Source organism: Lissotriton helveticus, chromosome 3_1, assembly GCF_964261635.1.
Source record: "Lissotriton helveticus chromosome 3_1, aLisHel1.1, whole genome shotgun sequence".
Lineage (NCBI taxonomy): Eukaryota > Metazoa > Chordata > Amphibia > Caudata > Salamandridae > Lissotriton > Lissotriton helveticus.
Window position 1 is genome coordinate 799,066,124 of NC_136061.1, and position 19,192 is coordinate 799,085,315.

A 19,192-nucleotide genomic window follows, 5' to 3' on the forward strand; every position below is an offset into this window, starting at 1 on the left:
ACTGTTGTGCTAGACATTCCTGTAATGGACGCATCTGGAGTCGTGCGTAAGGGACGATTAAGATGCTAGAGGCCATCATTCCCATTAGCTGTATGAACACTCGAGCTGGTAGTGAATGTTGTGGTTGAAATTTTGCTATGAGGGCTTGCATACTGGCTATCCTGGTTCGGTTGGGGTATGCAAGGGCTTTGGAAGTATATATTGTTGCACCAAGATACTGTTGGTAGCGGGACGGCTGGAGATGTGACTTGGTGAGATTTATTGTGAGTCCTAAGTTGGGTAGCAGTTGGATTGTGTTGTGTGTCTTTTGAGGGAGTAAATCCCTGTACCTTGGTGATGTAAGGGAACCGGTTCAATTGCATCCTGTTTGAGGAGCGTGAGATGTTCTGTGGACATTGGATGCTGTTTGGGAGGTATGTGGGAGGAGTTGAAGTGAGTTCCAGGCAGTAACTATACTGGATAATTTGTCTTACCCACCCGTCTGTGGTGATGGAATTCCATACAGGTAGGAACTGTGATAGTCGTCCCCAGACCAGTGTGGAGTGGTCTGGGGGGAGTGGAGGGAAGTCACTGTTTTGTGGTGGGGGAGTTGCAGGTATTAGAACCACGCCCTCTCCCTCTGCTGTTATTGCCTCTGTAAGTCTCTCTAAAATAACCTCTGTTAGGGGACGTTTGGGTGGGGCTTTTATAAGTGGTAGAGATGGTTTCTGTTCCAATGGTATTGGAGGCGCCCCTATAAGAGGAGCGACAAAAAGAACCTCTACTAGTTGTGCCTTGTAGAGCCTTCATAGATTTGGCTGCTACTGTGTCCTTTTCCATCTTTTCTAAAGATGAGTCCACAGTGGGTCCAAACAAGTGTTCCTGATCTAATGGTTGATTGAGGATGGTAGACTGCACCTCTTGTTTGAAACAGATATGCGCAGCCACGCATGTCCACATAGTAACATACTTGTATTAATTGTGCTGGATGCTGTATCTGCTGCATCCAGGGCGCATTTTATAGAGGTGTTTGTGATTAACTTTCCCTCTTGTATTAGATCATTTGCCTTGGTTTTGTATTCATCTGGAAGATGTTGCATGAGCTTTCAAAGCTCATCATAGTTAGCCCTGTCATACCTCGCCAGTGAAGCTTGTGAGTTGGCGATACGCCCAGAATTTGCCGCCTGGAACGCAACTCTTTTACCTGATGTGTCCAGTAGTTTAGACTCTTTGTCTGGCGGAGGGGTATCACCTGTAGTTTGGGAATTTGCCTGTTTACGGGCATTTGCCACTACTAATGAGTCCAGAGGGAGTTGATCTTTAATATAAGCTGGATCGCTGGAGCTGGCCTGTATTTCTTCTCAGTTCTAGGATTGAGCACTCTAGCTCTGACAGCATCTTTAAAAACCTCAGGGGCATGTTTAATCATACCTTTAAGCATAGGGAGAGTATTTGTTCTTTTTTGAGGCTGCAAGAAGGTCTCTAATAAACAATCCTCCTCCATAGGGTCGGAATGGAGTTCAACCCCATGGTATTGTGCCGCTCTATTTATTAGTTGCGCAAACCCTACATTGTCATCTGGAGGGACGTAAACCTGGCTCAGGTACATCTGGGACATTATAGTCATCCCATGAGTCATGAGGTGGGATACTGTGGGTCTCATCATCAGTATCTTTAGTGTCATGTGGTGGGTCTATATCTTCATCCCCACCCCCTAAATCCTAACCATCCTGTTGTGGTGAAGGAGAAGGCACTGGAGAGAGTATAATGATTGGAAGCTGTGGAAGTGGAGAGAAAGGCCTCATAGGTGAGGTAGATTAGTCTCTTTTTCTTGGAGGGTATCACAGTTGTTTCTGAGGTGTCCAATTTCCTCTTCTTAGGTGGCATAGAGGTGACCTGACCGGTAATGGTGTCAATATGGAGTGTTTTCTGCCTAGGTTTCTTGGATCCGTTGTCTTTTTTCGGCGCCTAGGACTTTGGCTTCGAGTGGTGCTTTGGCCTGTCTTCTTTAGCTTTAGGAGGGGTTTTTATGTCCTTATGCTTAGTTGGAGTTTTCGTCTCAGAAGATTTAGGCTGTTTTTCGGATCCGAAGGCTTGGGTTGAATTATCTTCGGTGCCTTAGAGTCTGGCACCTTGGGTATCGCTTTCAGTGCTGAAGATTCTGGTGTTGACGGTACCTTGGGTTTATGTTTTGGTGCTGAAGATGCTTTTTCGGCAACGTGGTGTGGCTGGCTCAATCCCGAGCTGCCTGAAGGCTCTGTGCGCTTCGAAGCCGGGCCCGGATGCGGGGCTTCTGAAGTAGTGTCAAGGTGTCGACCCAGACCCGAAGGTGAATGTGTTACCTGAGCCTTTTGATTTTTTGGGGAAGGGGCGTCGACATCAGTACTCACGTTCTGTTGACCTGGAGTAATCGACTGGTCTTCTGAGTCCGATTCGTCGGCTTCGGAGACGCTGGCTTGTTCATCCCCTGTCTCTGGTTCTGGATCGTTGGGGCCTGCCTCGAAGATTTTGACTGGCGCCGAAACAGTTGATCTGGACATTTTGTGTAGTTGAGCCCGGCGATCATGTATAGTTTTCTTGGCCTGGCAGTGTTGACTCTCGTGTTCAGCAGAGAGACAAAGGTTGCAGACCTCGTGGAGATCTGTGTGTGGGTATTTAGCCCCACACTTGCTTTTCAGAATGGAGTCCTTTCCCTATGCTGGTTGATGGCGCCGATCAGCCCAAGCAAGTGGTGAATAACATCTCACACTTCAATGACCATGTCGTCCTCTGGGTCCGGTACATTGATGACATATTTTGCATATGGATGGCACTGAAGAACAAGCCAAGCAATTTGAAATGTTATTGAATGACAACTCACTTAATATACAGTTTACTAGTCCCATGAGCAAAATGAGTATTGTTTTTCTTGATCTGAAACTAATTGCTTTGGATAATAAGCTAACCAGCAAATTATTTCGCAAAGCTACAGCAGGCAACAGGCTGCTGCATGCGGGTAGTTGCCATCTGGCAAACTTAATCCGCAGTATTCCTTTTGGCGAACTGATTAGCGCCAAAAGGAATTGCTGTACGGAATCAGACTATCAAAAGGAGAAGTTGATCATGATGCAAAGATTTAGTGAGAGAGGCTATAATAAAAAAGTCATTCAACAGGCAGGGTCTAAAGTAGACAAATTAAAGAGAAGTGAGCTGTTGATTCCAAAGCGAAGAGAGAAAAATTAACAAATCAAATTCATAACAGTCTACAATTGCCAATCTTGGGAAGTTAGGAGAAGCCTAAAGAAATTTTGGGAAATTCTTAAAACAGACAAAGATATTGGAGCAGGGTATTGCAGAAAATCCATCCATCACTTTCAGGAATGCGAAATCTTTGAAAGATACTCTTAGTACTTGTGTAATAAAAGAAACTAAGAAAGGCAGTGGCATAACAGGCTTCTTTACTTGCACTATGTGCAAAGCATGTAAACACAGTGAAAACTGTAAAATCCTCAAAATAACACCAGATCAGCCACCATACAAGATTACAAAACACCTTAACTGTAATACTGAATACGCGATCTACACCCTCAAATGTCTGTGCAACAAATTTTATATTGGCAGTACGCTACATAAGGCCAAAAAAAGAGTTCTCGAACATTTAAGGGCAATCAAGAATGTAGATCGCCAATATCCAATCGAACGCCATTTTGCAGCCACACATAACCAAAACCCAGACTTGGTGAACATTTGTGTTCTGGATTGTGTACCAATAAAAGAAAGGGGCGGCAATAGATTGAGGGAGTTAAGAAGACTAGAGTCTAAACTTATTATTAAGTACAACACGGTACATCCAGAAGGCCTTAACCTCGATGAGGAACTTTCAGTACATTTATGATGAACTAAAGAGGAGAATTTTAGAAAACAATTTGCCATGATGAATTCTTGATTTTAATTGTTTTTAATCACTAGAGCACTGTTGATAGTTTGGTCACTAATAGTTAAACTCTTTAGGTTTTATTCTAGATAAGAAGCATACAGGTGTACTATGGATTATCTATGCCCACGTGGACAGAATTGGCTGGAAGGTTAATACGTGAATCTTGTCCGACTTGGAACCTGAAATTTATGTAAATGATGGCATAGCCCACTGGGGCAGAATTTAATTTAGGCGAAAGTTATAAGACGATGTGTTTAATGCAAACAATGAATAGCGAGCATGTTGCTTGAGTCTCGTTGCTATTTTAATGTTGTAGAATGTAAATAGGTTTTGGACATTTCTATTTTTGTTTAAACATCCACATTATAATTTTAATACACGATGTGAAAACTTTATTCAATGGATACAAACCAACATAAGTGTAACCGAGTATGTTATCTATGTTCATGATCACGTGCATGCTCACAATGAGACTGTTTCTATAAAACAAGAATGGCTAAAATGAAACCTCACCCGTGAACAAGAAGTGAGGCAACTTCGAAACGCGTTGGGTGTTTCCCATGCCGATGAAATGCGCTTAAATTGAATTGTAGTCACGGCTCTTGGTTTTTCTTTCAAAGAATATGCACCAGGAATTGTTGGGATAGTTTTTTTGGGGGTAGCGACCCCGCCGTGGGCCCGCCGTGGCAAAGAGGCTCGGACACGCCAAAATATATTTATTTATATATATACACATACATATACACACACACACACACACACACATATATATATACACACACACACACTATATATATATATAAATATATATATATATATATATATATATCCAATTTTTTGTGTGGAGCGGTAATCCATCAAATTTTTAATTTTTTTTTGTAAATATATTTTTATTGCAGGAAATCGATATAATCACAACATTGGGACCTGAAACGTAATCTAAGTCAGTGCTGGCGGTGTTGATACAACCTCTATACATGGCCATTCAGCCCACAACCCGGGGGTCGGGCGGCATGTGCCATTCTTCTGCAGTGTGTATCTCTTCGTTCTCGCCAGTATATCTCAGGTGGTAGAATAAATCTCTTCTGCTTTGTCAAACATCCCAAACGCAGTACCCTCCCTCCCTCCAACTGTCTCACCCCCCCAGAGGATTGAAGTGTCGTTCATCATGGTACAGAACTCTAACGCTTGATGGAAGCGAATGACGCTCCTCTTCCTCTATCCCCCACCCTCCACCCCTCTCGTCATCGGTAGTCTACCTTGTGGTCGAATATCATGTGATATAAGCCGTAGTGCTCTACATTGGGTACAATTCGGTAATAGCATGTTATTGGGATCCAGGCTTCCCCTCATCTGTACTGTCTGAGTCAGTATGTGTGTTATGGTCGCGCAGGGCCTGCACTATCGTCTCCCAAGCCTGCGCCGCCTCTAGGGCCCGCTCATCTCGCCGCCGCCTCGCCTGCTGGAATTTCAATGTACTCTCACTCCCCGCCCACTTGAGAAGTTCATTGCGCCACTTAGTGCCCGTTGGACCAACACGCGCCTTCCAGTGTCTGGTGATTTCCCGTTTGGCCAGAAGTAATCCTAAACCGATAAATTTACTAGTAATTTTATTTTTAGGGGTATGTGGAAACCAGTGTAGAATCCCTACAGCCGCATCCACCTGCAACGATCGTCCAGTCACTTCGGTCAGCGTGTCTCCTACAATCAACCAATAGGAGGTCAGCATAGAACAGGACCACAGCATGTGAAAAAGGTCCGCTCCGGCTGTCCTGCATCTAGGACAGGCTGCCGTCTCCAGGTCGAAATATTTCAGTAGTTTCTCCGGGGTCAGATAGGCTCTATGCAATACATAGAAGTGGACCAGTTGGAAACGGGCACTCCGCGTACCCTTCCAGGTCCGCTGCAGTAGCTGGGACCACGTGGACTCTGGAATTTCCTTCCCTATATCAGCCTCCCATCGGGCTTTGAGAACCATTAGGGGGGGGTCAATCTCTCATCTACCATTCTGGAGTATAAGCACGACACTGCTTTAATTGTCCCCGCGAACATCATGACATATTAACATGCCGCCGACAGCTGCGGTTCCTCGTGACCAGTTCTCCAGTGTGCTTGGAGTGCCCTTGTGACCGCCGCATGGAGCAAAAAGTCACCTCGAGGGACGTCGTAGCGGTCTAGAAGCGCCTGGAAGGGCAGCAATGCTCCATCCTCGTAGAGGTCACCTACGGTCTGCACACCCACTTCTTCCCAAACACCCAGTCGAGACCAGTCTCCTCCGTGGGGCAATGCAGTAAGCATTCCCAGCGGGATCTCCGGGGCATAGGGTCGCGGTCTGCCCAGTTTGCAATGTACTCGGTTCCAGCACGAGCGTATGGTGCGTTCCTCCTGAGTGAGGTCTCTCAACTCGAGCTTCTGTTGCAGCGCAATATACGATAAGACATGTCTGGGTATGCCACTGCCTCGTGATTCTTCCGGGCCTCGAAACTCACGCGCCACCTCCTGGGTGTAGAACTGTAGCTGGGCAGCTAAATAGTACGTCTCAAAGTCAGGTGCCGCCAATCCCCCCTCCGCTCTCGGCCTCAGCAAGGTCCTAAGCGCTACTCTGCGGCGGCCCGAGCCCCACAGGAACGTCACTATTATAGAGTCCAGGCCCTGGAAAATAGATCTGGGGATCCATATCGGAAGTGTCCGGAAGTAGTACAGTAGTCGGGGCAGTGCCAACATCTTTAACAGTGCTATTCGCCCTGCCACTGAGAGGGGTAGGGTAGACCAAAAGGACATGCTACCCTTGAACGCCCGGATGCCCCTGGAGATGTTGCCCTCTAGTATGTCAACAGGGCGATGGTAGACATGCACCCCCAGGTACCTAAAACAAGCCGGCTCCCATCTGATTTCTCTGTGAATGTCCGGCTGGGGGCTATGTCTGTGGACCGGAAATAGGCAGGTCTTAGCCCAATTCACCCGGAGTCCCGACACCTCACCAAAAGTCGTGAGCACTGAATCTGCTCCGGTTAAGGCCGTTCTAGCGTCTTCAAGGAAAAGCAGTAGGTCGTCAGCATACAGGGAGATGTACTGGTGGCCCGTCGGAGATTGTAACCCCCTGTAGTGGGCCCCGGTACGGATCGAGATAGCCAGCGGCTCCACTGCAAGGGCGAATAGCAATGGGAATAACGAGCAGCCTTGTCTCGTGCCCCGTTCTACTGGGTATTGCTGGGATATCAGCGGGCCCGATTTCACCATAGCCACCGCCGAGGCGTACAGCACCGTGGTCCATCTCAGGAATCCCTCACCTAGACCAAACCGCTCAAGGACCCTGTGAAGATAAATCCATTCTAGGCTGTCGAAGGCTTTCTCCAGGTCTATCGAGAGGATCATCGGATCGGGAGCATCTGTGTGATCACCCTCCAAAAGTCTAAATAAGCGTCGGATGTTCATCGTAGTGTTGCACTTGGGGATAAAGCCCGCCTGGTCGGTATGTACTAGAGAGCTCATGTGTTCCAGCAGTCGTGCGACTAGTATGCTGCTCAAGATCTTATAGTCGACCGTGAGCATTGAGAGCGGTCTATAAGATGGTGGTTCCGCTCCCTCCCGTTCTGGTTTAAGTAAAGGTACCACCAGGGCCTCTCGCATCGAGCCTGGTAGTCGTCCCAAAGACTTCGCCTCTTTGTAAACCCGCAGGAGTTTGGGGGCCAGGATATCTATGCATGTAGAATAAAACTCCACAGGTAGGCCGTCAAGGCCCGGCGTTTTATTACGTGCCATATTTTTAATCGCGCTTCTGATCTCACCCAGCTCCACATCCCGTCCTAGGCCTTTTGCCTGTTCCGATTCCAGAGCGGGGATCGGCAGATCCCTCAGGAAGGTGTCCGTCGGGGAAGTGTCCGGCGGTAACCGACTGCGATATAGCCTCTTGTAGTAACTCCAGAAGCAATGAAGGATCTCGGGTTGAGTGTAGACCTCCTCATTCTCTGCGGTCCTCATTGCCACAATGGGCGAGGTTCGTCTCATAGGGTTAGCAAGCCAAGCCAGCAGCGCACTCGATTTGTCACCCTCCGCCAACGATCTAGTCAGGTAAGCTTTGTGGTCATAACTGCGCAGTCGCTCAACCTCTACAGCCACCACCTCCTTTGCTGCCAGGATCTGCTGTTGGAGTTCTGGGCGGCCAGGGCGGGAGAGTTCTAGTTCGCGGAGGACTCGGTCAGCTCTGGCCAGGTCCTCTAGGAGTACGCGGCGCACTCCAACTTTTTGCGTTATGCAATAGCCTCTAATCACCACCTTAAAGGCGTCCCATTCCGTGGCTCTCTCTGCAGTCGTGCCCTCGTTTATCTCCAAGTATCTCGTGATCTTGTCCCCCAGGTCCCCTCGGAACACCTGGTCCTCCAGCAGCTCGGCCGCAGTTTCCAGGTAGGCACACATGGGGCACACTGGAGCCACCGGAGATCAACCAATAATGGATTGTGGTCGGAGAGTGTCCTCGTCAGGTATTCAGACCGCACAGCCGAAGAAGCCACCCCTCCCGACCCCAATAGGCCGTCCAGTCGCACATGCAATTCGTGCATGCCGGAAAAGTGGGAGTAAACCCGAGTGTGTGGGTGGTGCGCTCGCCAGATGTCCGTCAGTCCCCACTTAGTCTGCCAGTTTAGTCTGCCCTTGGCCACCCGATGCGTCCGGGAGTCCGGGAGGGGAGGATGAGATCTATCCATGCTAACGTCGAGCACCGAGTTAAAGTCGCCCCCTAGGAGGATGGGTCCCGAGAGGTAGCGGGCCAAGGACCCCGACAGCGCATTTAGAAAGGCGAGTTGGTCCGTGTTAGGCACGTAAATGCAGCAAATATTCAAATCTCTTCCCCCTAATTTCCCTGCCAACGCGACGTATCTCCCCTCTGGATCTACAATATGGCTATCAACCTGCAAGGGTACTCCGGCCTTTATCCATATTAGCGCGCCTCTTGCGTAAGCTGAGTAGGTGGTGCAGTATACCTGCCCTCGCCATCTATGCTGTAGCGCAAGTCCCTCAGATGTGTTTCTTGTAGCAGCGCGATCTGTACTCCTCTGCGCACTAGATAAGCATGGACCTTATGTCGTCTGGACATGGTGTGCAGACCCCGCACATTCCAAGTGATACATTTCAGATTTGATAGGTCAGCTATTGTCCCATATCGTGTCCTCCTGTCTCTCTGAGCACAGTACAACTATGGGGAAACACCCGCTGAAATCCGCACCGATGACGAGTCCCCCCCTTAACAACTGTAAATCAACTTGCAAACATGAACCCCCTTCCAACCCCCCCAGAACAGGTTCCAAATAGTGCCATCTAGTCCCCATCCAAACTGTACTCCCCAAAACCTCCCCTCCTACTAACCTAACGGTAGCCACCGTAGGTGTGCCTTAAGGGCAATGTGGGGGCCGAGCGTCGACGCGGGGTCCCACTTCAAGCCGCATCGCGGCCGAGCTCGATAGCATCAGGGTCTATAAAGAGAGGTCCTGCGGCCCCCCCCCGTAGTCAGTGAATAAACAATTCCCCCTGATGAGTCCCATCTTCCCCACGTATCCGCCCCCTCCCTTAGCTCCCCGACCAGAACTGGCTCACCCGAAAGCTTCATTGTTCATCAAGTAGACCTTCTGCTGTCTCAGGGGTGACCACCGGGAGCTTCACACTGTCCGTTTCAGAGCCCTCTGTGTCCGAGTGGCCTCCACTCTCTCCAGGTTCCAATTGAGCAGTTCCATGGTCGTCCTGAGGGCCAGACATGGAAGAGACCATCTCCAGCGCACCACGCCGCTCCGCCGCAGTCTCTACCGTGGAGGGGCGAGTAGTCCTGCCCCTGCGGTGTCTGAACCTCTTAGGTTTCCGCTGTAGTATATCCTCCATCGTGGATTGAGAAGAGGTTCCGAAGCCATCTTTGCCCGCCCTGTATAATTCAAGCCAACTACACACATCGTCCGGGGTGTCAAAGAACTTGGTGGAGTCGTCCACGATGATGCGGATTCGCGCCGGGAATAGTAGGGAGTACTGGATGCCCTCTGCTCGTAGTTCCCGCTTGACGGCCAGGAAGGAGGACCGACGTCTCTGCGTCTCGTAGGTATAGTCCGTGAAAATATTCACGCGGCTGTTGTCCACTTGATAAGGACCCTTCTGTCTGGCAGCCTGCAATAGGAAGTCTCTGTCGCGAAAATGGAGCATCCGTGCCACCACCGGGCGGGGTGGTCGGCCTTGTAGCGGCGGTTTGGCCGGCACTCTGTGCGCACGTTCCAATGTGTAGAAAGGGGACAACCCCTCCGGCGCCACCGCCGTCCGCAGCCAATTTTCCAGGAACGTCACCATGTCCCCACCTTCAATTTTTTCCGGAAGGCCAACTATCCGAATGTTATTCCTCCTGTTGCGCCCTTCCGCGTCCTCCGCCCGTTTCTCCAGTGCTTACTATGCGGGTTAGAGCGTCCTTCACCGTTGCGTCCAAAGCTTTTTGCGCTGGTTCCAGGTGTCTCGCCGATCCCTCCACCTCCTTCACTCTGTCGGAGAGCTTGCCATGGTCCGCTCGGAGCAGTCCCAAGCCCGTCGCAACTTGAGCAATGTCCTCTCGGAGGGCTGATCTAGTCTCAGTGATCGCCAGCAGGATTTTATCAAGTTGTTCCTGAATATGTGGGCTCCCTGGCCCTTCCACGTGTAGGCGCTCTTCGTTGTCCGGCGGTTCCACGTCAGATGCGGTCTGGGCGCCTCCCTTAGGTCCTCTCGGTTTTCCCATGGTGGTCAGGGTCTGCAGTAGGGTCTCAGCAGGAGCGGGGATGATCAAGCCGGGGGCCAACTTCGGTGTGGCGCGGCCTCTAGAAACGTCGCCGTTCAGCGGCCTGTTCCCCCGCGGCCCCTAGGAACCTCCCGAAGCTAGCAGGTCCCCAGGTGGCGGTCCGGGCGATCGCCTGCCAGTAGGCCAGTCTAGGATCAAAGACGGTGGGCAGGAGCTCTTCACGTCTTCAAATCACTGGTCAGACGTGTGCTCTCAGCCTCAGCAGTAGGGGCAGTAAGGCCCCGGATGAGCGTGGCGAAAGTCCTGGGAGTAGCGAGCTTCCACAGCGCTCCAGGTCGCCTCCTCGTCACTCGGCCTCTTCGAGAGTCCCTGTAGCTGTGCGACGATGGGGCCGCTCTACAGAGCTCAGCAGCGACCCCCCTATCCGCGAGTACGGGGCCAGCGCTGGAACGACGGGCCGCACTGCTAGGCACCGCTCAGCAGTGATGGATCCGTCTCTCCCTTTCCCCTCGCAGCTCCCCCGTTCTGATGGATGGTCTCGGGTCAGGGTCCTCCGCTGCGACCACAGTCCCCCCAATGGACGCTCCTCACTCCTGCGTCATGGTGCCAGTCGTTTCAGCCTCATCGCGGTGGGGGACTGCGAGGGTGCTCCATAGTTTCCCCTCCGCTTCTTTAGTGCAGCTCGCTCACCTCCAAGCCGGGAGTCAGGGCCAGTGTCGCGGGCCGCTGCAGCAGCCTCCGCCCAGTGGTGAGCAGGTCTCTCCGCCCCTCCCCCACTCCGCTCTGCACCAGCGTTTCCCGACCGCAGGTCGGGTCCTCCCGTTCGGCCACCGGGCGTCGGAGGCTCCACTCGGGGCCGTCGGGGGACAGGTCGCAGGGTGTTGCCCCAGCGGGGGAAGGATCGCTTGGCTCGCTGGGGGTGTCGGGGCGTCCGGTTCCCCTGGGTCTCCGGCCGTCCTCAGCTCCGAGGCGGTGAAGAAGGAGCGGGCGCCATCTTGGGCTCCGCCTCGTAATCCCCTCTCTGCGCCGTTGGCCCAGTCCCGAGGCCGCCGCGGGCCTCTATTCGCAGGAGGGGGTGTCCGGGTCACCGGGGGATTCTTTTCGGGGTTCAAGTGTCCCAGGGACCTCCCAACAGTTGGATTAATGAGAGCTCGGCCGCGGAGCCGAGACGCTAGGCGACCTCCGCCATCGGCGCTCAAGCCACGCCCCCCGGTAATCCATCAATAATATCTATATCTTTAGATAGGTGGAGTGGTGTGGCTCACTGGTTAGAGGCGGCAGACCCGGAAGCAGAAGTCGGCCCGGGACCAGGGTTCGATTGCCGACGCGGCAGGGTCGTGGACCAGGGTCAGCGGACTCGATAATTCTCGCCTCGGTGCCTACTCTAACCAGGGGTCCCACTCGGCAACTCTGGGCATTTGCTTGCCTAATCTCCACAACGGCCCCATCAACGCCGGGGATGCCTGGCTCCACCTTGGGGATTCCCAGCAGGGACCATCCCACAGGGAAAGCCAGGACAGGTTCCCCAGCGGTATACAGCGCCAGGACGCCGGCTGGCAACAGTGCGCTTTAAAAGGATACACATTACATTACATTAGATAATGAGGCTGAAGAGTAATCATTTCCCGAGGGACAGATATGGGTTTCTTTCACCTACCACGAAAATAAGTGCCTCGAGACAAAAGAATTAAAGTGTGAAGTGTACGAAGCATAAGAGACAAACACATATACAAATAAGGAAATGCATAAATAATGACACTTGAGACAGGAATAGGGATTCCAACTGTAACTAGACTCAGATGGAAAGGAATATTATGATCCATGAAGAGACCTAGAGGTTTGAAAAGAGTGATTTATTTTCTTCTGAATCGGGCATTCTGAGGACATAGTGGAGCTGAACGTCCAAGGCCATGTTTGCGGAATGGCTGGTCAGGTGAGAAAACACTATTGTAGTCGCAGTGTCCAGGACATGTTTGCGGAATGGCATGTGAGAGAAAACTATGAACACTATGGTAGTCACAGTGTCTAGCGAAATGTAAGTCCAAAATGCGTGCAAGCAGGTGAATAAAGATGATGCTGCTTTAAAAAGAACTCCCTCTTCTGTCTGGAAGAGTATAGCAGGAAGGTATGTAGCCCCTGAAATGCAAAGGCTTATGGGAACACTGGAATCTTATATGTTGGGAAAGCATGCAATATGATTGACTCAAAGGCTATGGTTTAATAGCGCTGTATTAAACACGGACACTGGTTATGGCCATTATTGGAGGTTCTTCATTAGCTAGCAATGGCATAGTCCCTAAAATGTGCACCAGGTACCAGACTAGGACACAGCAGTCTTATAGCAATGCCTTTCTGGAAGAAGATTCCATTCAGTACTACCTTGTCTGGTAAAGACTATCTAGCAGCAGACTCCTTTCCTTAGGACAGTGGGTAGATTGGGTGGGGGAAGGGGCTTTTTGGGACCTCCTTGAGGTGTTTTTGTGGGCATTTTCTTTCAGTTACCTTCTTATGTTTTCTTATGTTTTGTTTCTATATTGTCTTCTTGGTTTACTCCCACTTTATCAAGGACTGTGTAAGAAATGTAATTTGGCTTAGGTTCATCAGAATTACAACTCTGTGTGCAGTAGAAACTGTATGCTGAAGCACTGTCGCTAAGAATTCCCACTTCATGTGGATCTTGACACAATGAACTAAACCTCTTTTTGTTAACCGTATGTTGGCTAACACAACTTGAGTTAAAAACCTGAAAATCATATCACTGAATGTCAAGGGTCTAAATCAACCAGTTAAGCATAAAAAAAATTGAAAATTACCTTTCTTAACAAAAGGCAGACCTTATACCACTGTAAGAAACTAAAATTGGTCAAAAAGAAACTACCTCGCTTAACAATAAAAGGAATAGTGAAGTCATATGCCCACCAGCTCAGAGTAAAAAAAAAAAGGGCTAATAATGATTGTTCCGAAGAACCCTAAACTTACACTTCTGCCACACTCTGCTGGTTGAATAGTTTACACGAAAATCGACCAGAATGGTCAATATGTACACCTTCTCAACCTTTATGGTCCGAACACGGACTCTGCAGGCTTCTGGGACTCTCTGAGTGACACCCTTAAAAATATCCCTGGCGACAAACGTACAATAGTGGGTGGAGATTTCAATCTCCCCTTTCACTTGGTTCTCGATAGACCATCTAAATCTCCACTCCTTTCCTCTAAATCTCACAAAGCCTTAGTTAATCTCTGCATCAGATTTCACCTTAAGGACCGCTGAAGATTGCAACATCCCAATACCACAGACTACCCTGTTTTCTCCTTTCCACATTCCTCATATATAACAAGCATTTGCAATGCAATAGGTCTCGCATTAGGAAAGTTTGAGCCATTGGTATTGCGAATTACATTTTTTTTATTTATGTGTTGGTTGTGAACATAGCTATAGTAATAGCTAAAGTAATAGCTTTGTCATTTACAATGCCAATAGTTTTAACTTTCACAAATGTGACACCTATAGCATTTGCAATGCAATATGTGTTGTATTTTCACGAAAATCCAAGAACAGAAGTGAAATATTTACATTTTTTTGTGACATTTATAAGACAGACGTTATTGTTGTTCGAGTACTTTACGCTGGTGTTTGGATTCCTGTAAATCCCCAGTGTTGCAGGTTGCTTAAGAATTTTGTGATCACAGTGGTACTGTATTCCGGGCTACCTTTGATACTTGCACAAGTGCCACCTTGCCCATGTAACGCTTGTTCCTGAGCCTGAGTGTCTAGCACTTATTGCAGGACTATACCTCTAATCATACTCTGTTTTCTCTTATAACTGCACACTTGTCACTTTCATTTCCTCTGGTGCACTTTTGACTACCTCATGTATTTTGTTTGCTCACGATTGTCACTATTACCTTTACTACCTCATGTATTTTTGGTTGCTCATAGTTTTTACTACCTCATGTATTTTGTTTGCTCACAATTGTCACTATTACCTTATGTAAGTAACGTATGTTTTTGCAACCTGTTCTTTTGTAATGTTTCTCATTATGTTTCATTTCTGTTCCTGTTGTGAAGCCTCCGACGCCTTCGGGTAAAGTCCGCGCTTTATAAAAATGCATAAATACATGAATAAATAAATACCGCCTTCGGGTAAAGTCCGCGCTATATAAAAATGCATAAATACATGAATAAATAAATACCGCCTTCGGGTAACGTCCGCGCTATATAAAAATGCATAAATACATAAATAAATAAATACCGCCTTCGGGTAAAGTCTGCGCTATATAAAAATGCATAATTAAATAAATAAATAAATACCGCAAAACATCCTCGTTACTCTGCCGGCCTGCGACCAGGAAGTCAGGCAGGCCGGCGCGACAACAGGAAACAGGAAGTAGGAGGGCGGGAGCCTACCACGGAAGAGCCGCGATTGGAGCCGTGCACCGGAGCAGGCAGGAGCCTACCCTGCGCCCCGGTGCCTAACGAGGGAAGAAGAGTCCTGCTGCCGGGCCCTGCAGCTGAGGAGAGCCGGTGAGTGCGTTGCTGAGCTGCGGCCGGGGAAGCATGTACGCGCGCGCGCGCGGGGGGGCGGCCTGTGTATGTGTGTGTGTGCTCGTGTGTGTGTGTGTATGTGTCTTGGAGTGCGTGTGTGTGACTGTGGGGGAGGGTGTGTGTGTGTGTGTGAGCGAGTGTCGGTCTGCGATGTGTACAGCACGGGACGCGGACGCGACGTGCGCGTTCGCGCACACGAATCCAGGAGAGAAAAAGCTCGTGCACCCTCTGGTCCGTCATTCCTCCCACAGTGATCGCTACTGGTCTCCAGCTGGATGCATCCTTACGGATGCTTTTCCAGCGAGACCCAAAAAGGATGATTCTTAACCAATTTCGCACACTCATACTCACCTTATCAACCAGTCTGACATATTACCATGTCTGGCGTCAGACCATTCCTGATCATTTACTAACAATCAGGGGAACTAATCCCAAACAAGAAAAATTAAATTTGCCGTTTTAATGATGAGTCATTTAAAGATTTCGCTCCTAAGTCACACCTCGAGAAGACAAACCTTAACTATATCAAAGAAAACTGCTCCCCAGTTATTCAGATACATACCTTATGGGACGCATTAAAAGCTACCCTCAGGGGCACACTAATAGACATTTAGGCAAAGTAAAACATGGAACATAACAACAATATAGGCTCTCTGTAAATGAAAAAATTGAGACCCTCCAAATGTCAAATCTCGACCCAAACACACTCACTCTTTTAATACATAAAAAATATGAATATAATAAACTATTAACTGAGGAAGTGGGTCTGGAATAATTCATTCAAACGCCTAAGACTTTGCAAGGCTAATAAAGCAGGAATAATGCTGGCATCTTACCTGAAACATACAGAGAACCAAAAACAGATCATCTCCATGAAAGATAAACTGAATAATATACAAACAGATCCCCACAAGTTTCTAGATGTATTTGGAAATGTTATTAATCTTTATACCATGATGACTCTCGGATCTCACCTGAAGATTGTGGATCCCACCTAGATAAGCTTGATCTCCCTCAACTGTCCCCTGACGATAGGGAGAAACTCAACTCCCCAATAAGTGCAGACGAGATATTGTTAGCAATTAATTCCCTTAAAGTGAATAAAGCCTCAGGACTGGAGAGCTTTACGGCAAACATTTATAAGACATTTGCTTACCCATTACTCCCTACATTAGTGGACCTCTTTCACCATTTTGCAGGCTCTGGTGCCGCTTCGGGATCAGCTAGTAAAGCTATAGTTGTAATCCCAAGGACGGCAAAGATCTTAATCTAGCAAAATACTACAGACCGATCTCCCTAATTAATTTAGATGCCAAGATATATACCAAGATCTTATCTAAACGCCTAGAGTATCTCCTACATAGATTGATTGGTGGCTCACAGGTTGGCTTTATGAAAGATCGAATGATAACCCCAAATTGCTCTGCCATGTACTAGAGTGAGCGAAAACGTAGATCTTCAAAAACGTGTGGCCAAAACACTGGATGCCGAAAAGGCCTTCAATAAGGTTTCTTGGGTCTTTCTTAATGAAGCCTTATCAAAATTCAAACTTGGAGAAAACTTTATCAAAAATGGTTTTGGCCCTGTACAGCAATCCCAGTGCTAGAGTGAGCTCAGGAGGCCTTCACTCAGCACCCTTCCATCGAGGGAAGATCTCTACTTACCAATTGGAAAAACACCTCCATGGCTATATCCGCACCAGAAACACGGAGTCACATCAGATCAACTAGTAGGCAGATACTAAGGGTCTACAAGGACTTCTTAAGGTGGAAACAACGGTTCACAGATGTGAGGGTCTGTAAGGAATCTGTAGCTGGAGTCTCATCCAGATAAGACATTACAAAAGGTAAGTAACCTGTTTAACTGATAGAAGTGTCTATCAGCAGATTACTTACTTTAGAATAGTTAGCAAAGCAATACCTCCCGAAGGTTGGTCTGTGAACTGACTCAGAACGAACAGACAAACTACCGGGCAGAGTGGACCTGACAGTCCAGGCTGCAGTTTCTTGTCAACATGTGCAAGGATTTTATAAACAATTTTGACAAGAGGGAAAAAATATGCGCATAGGAGGTATTGTGGTATTATAGAAAGTTATCCAAACTACTAGTATATGCTCAAAGGTGGAGATACAACTCTTGTCAATAGTTGTAATAAAACAGGCCAAAAAAAGGGGGAAACCTTTCTTATACTTGTTATGTCAATTCATACACAATTCACAACCTGAGCAAACCTAGATGCAATAGTACAAAGTGTCCAATCAGAACAAAGACTCTTCAAAGAATGAAAAAGTGTCTCGGAGGGTTGTTTTCTTTTCCTTTATTTCTTCAAGATTCATAAGCAGTTGCAGCATACAGTTCTCCCAAATATTTTCTAGTGTACAGTTCAATGCCGACACGTGTTTCGTCCGGCTAATAAGCCTAAGGACTTTGTCAGGGCAATTCGTTAAAACTTTCAAAGGGAAAACTCGAATAAATTGGGTTCTTTGAGTATCGTCATTCACCTTCAAATAGTATTACGAAGATCTCTAGGAAAAACGGGTATTTTTCAGTAGAAGTAGTGGTTATATTCTTCTTTACTACTTTCGCATATGATTTGTGATGGTCGCTAGAAAGGACAGGTATTTTACAATTGAAGCGAGAAACTATCTTCTTCTTTATAATCCCGTTTAAAGTAGTATAAGGTGTCACATCAATAGGCCATGGCAGCTCGGCGTCTTGCCTCAAGACTAGAGATCTTCGTAATACTATTTGAAGGTGAATGACGATACTCAAAGAACCCAATTTATTTGAGTTTTCCCTTTGAAAGTTTTAACGAATTGCCCTGACGAAGTCCTTAGGCTTATTAGCCGGACGAACCACGTGTCGGCATTGAACTGTACATTAGAAAATATTTGGGAGAACTGTATGCTGCAACTGCTTATGAATCTTGAAGAAATAAAGGAAAAGAAAACAACCCTCAGAGACACTTTTTCATTCTTTGAAGAGTCTTTGTTCTGATTGGACACTTTGTACTATTGCATCTAGGTTTGCTCAGGTTGTGAATTGTGTATGAATTAACATGTGCAAGGATGCCCATGTAGCTGCCTGACAGATAGCGAATACAGGCCCTCCACAAGATAACACAATAGGCTAAGATCTGGATTGGATGGAATGAGCTGGATGCCCTCAGGGGGGTTACTTACTGGCAAATACATCTCAGATCTTAATAGAAAGTACTGCCCATCTGGAGATGGTCCGTTTCTGCACCGCCTTCCCATTCTTTATTGAAGCCTACAAAGAGTTGATGGTCGACTTGATGTTCTTTGGTACACTGGTACATAGGACAGTAGTGTACTCTTAGTATCCAGATGGTAGAGTCTTCCATCCTACTCAGAGGGATGAGGAGGAGCAAAGAAATTCAGCAAAGTTATGTTTTGGCTTACGTGAAAGGGTGTCCAACTGTCATAAAAGAGGCACGGAATCAGAGAATCGGTTTCTCTGGGAAGAAGCTGGTTTATGGAGGTTGAACAAGTAGAACCTACAGCTCACTGACCCTCCAGGCCGATGAGATGGCCACCAAGAAAACGGTCTTGAGTGTCTGGAGTCTGAGAGAACAAATATGCATGAGTTCAAATAGGAAGACATCAGGTAGATCAAAGCAAATTAAGGTCCCATTGCTGCAGATCTTTAAACAAATATGTCACAAGTGACTTACACAAGGAAGGCAGGTTGGGCGGGTTGGGCGTGGCTCAGTGGTTAGAGGCGGCAGACCCGGAAGGTGAGATCGGCCGTGGACCAGGGTTCGATTCCCCGCCTCGGCGGGTCTCGGGCTAAAAAAAAAAAACAATTCCACAGGCTCGATAATTCTCGCTCCGGTGCCTACTCAACTCACGGGGTCACACTCTGCGACTCTGGGCAATAGCTTGCTTAATCTCCACTACGCCCCTCGCGGCGGGATGCCTGGCTTTCACCTTGTGGATACCCTGCCGGGGTATCTCACAGGGGAATACCAGGACGGGTTCCCTAAGCAAGC

General features: G+C 48.1%; 1 protein-coding gene across 2 annotated transcripts in view; it reads right to left on the reverse strand.

The window, feature by feature from the left end:
* Positions 1-19,192, reverse strand: part of PIK3C2A (phosphatidylinositol-4-phosphate 3-kinase catalytic subunit type 2 alpha) — a 1,158,716-nt gene that overhangs the window by 753,021 nt on the left and 386,503 nt on the right. The window lies entirely within an intron of this gene.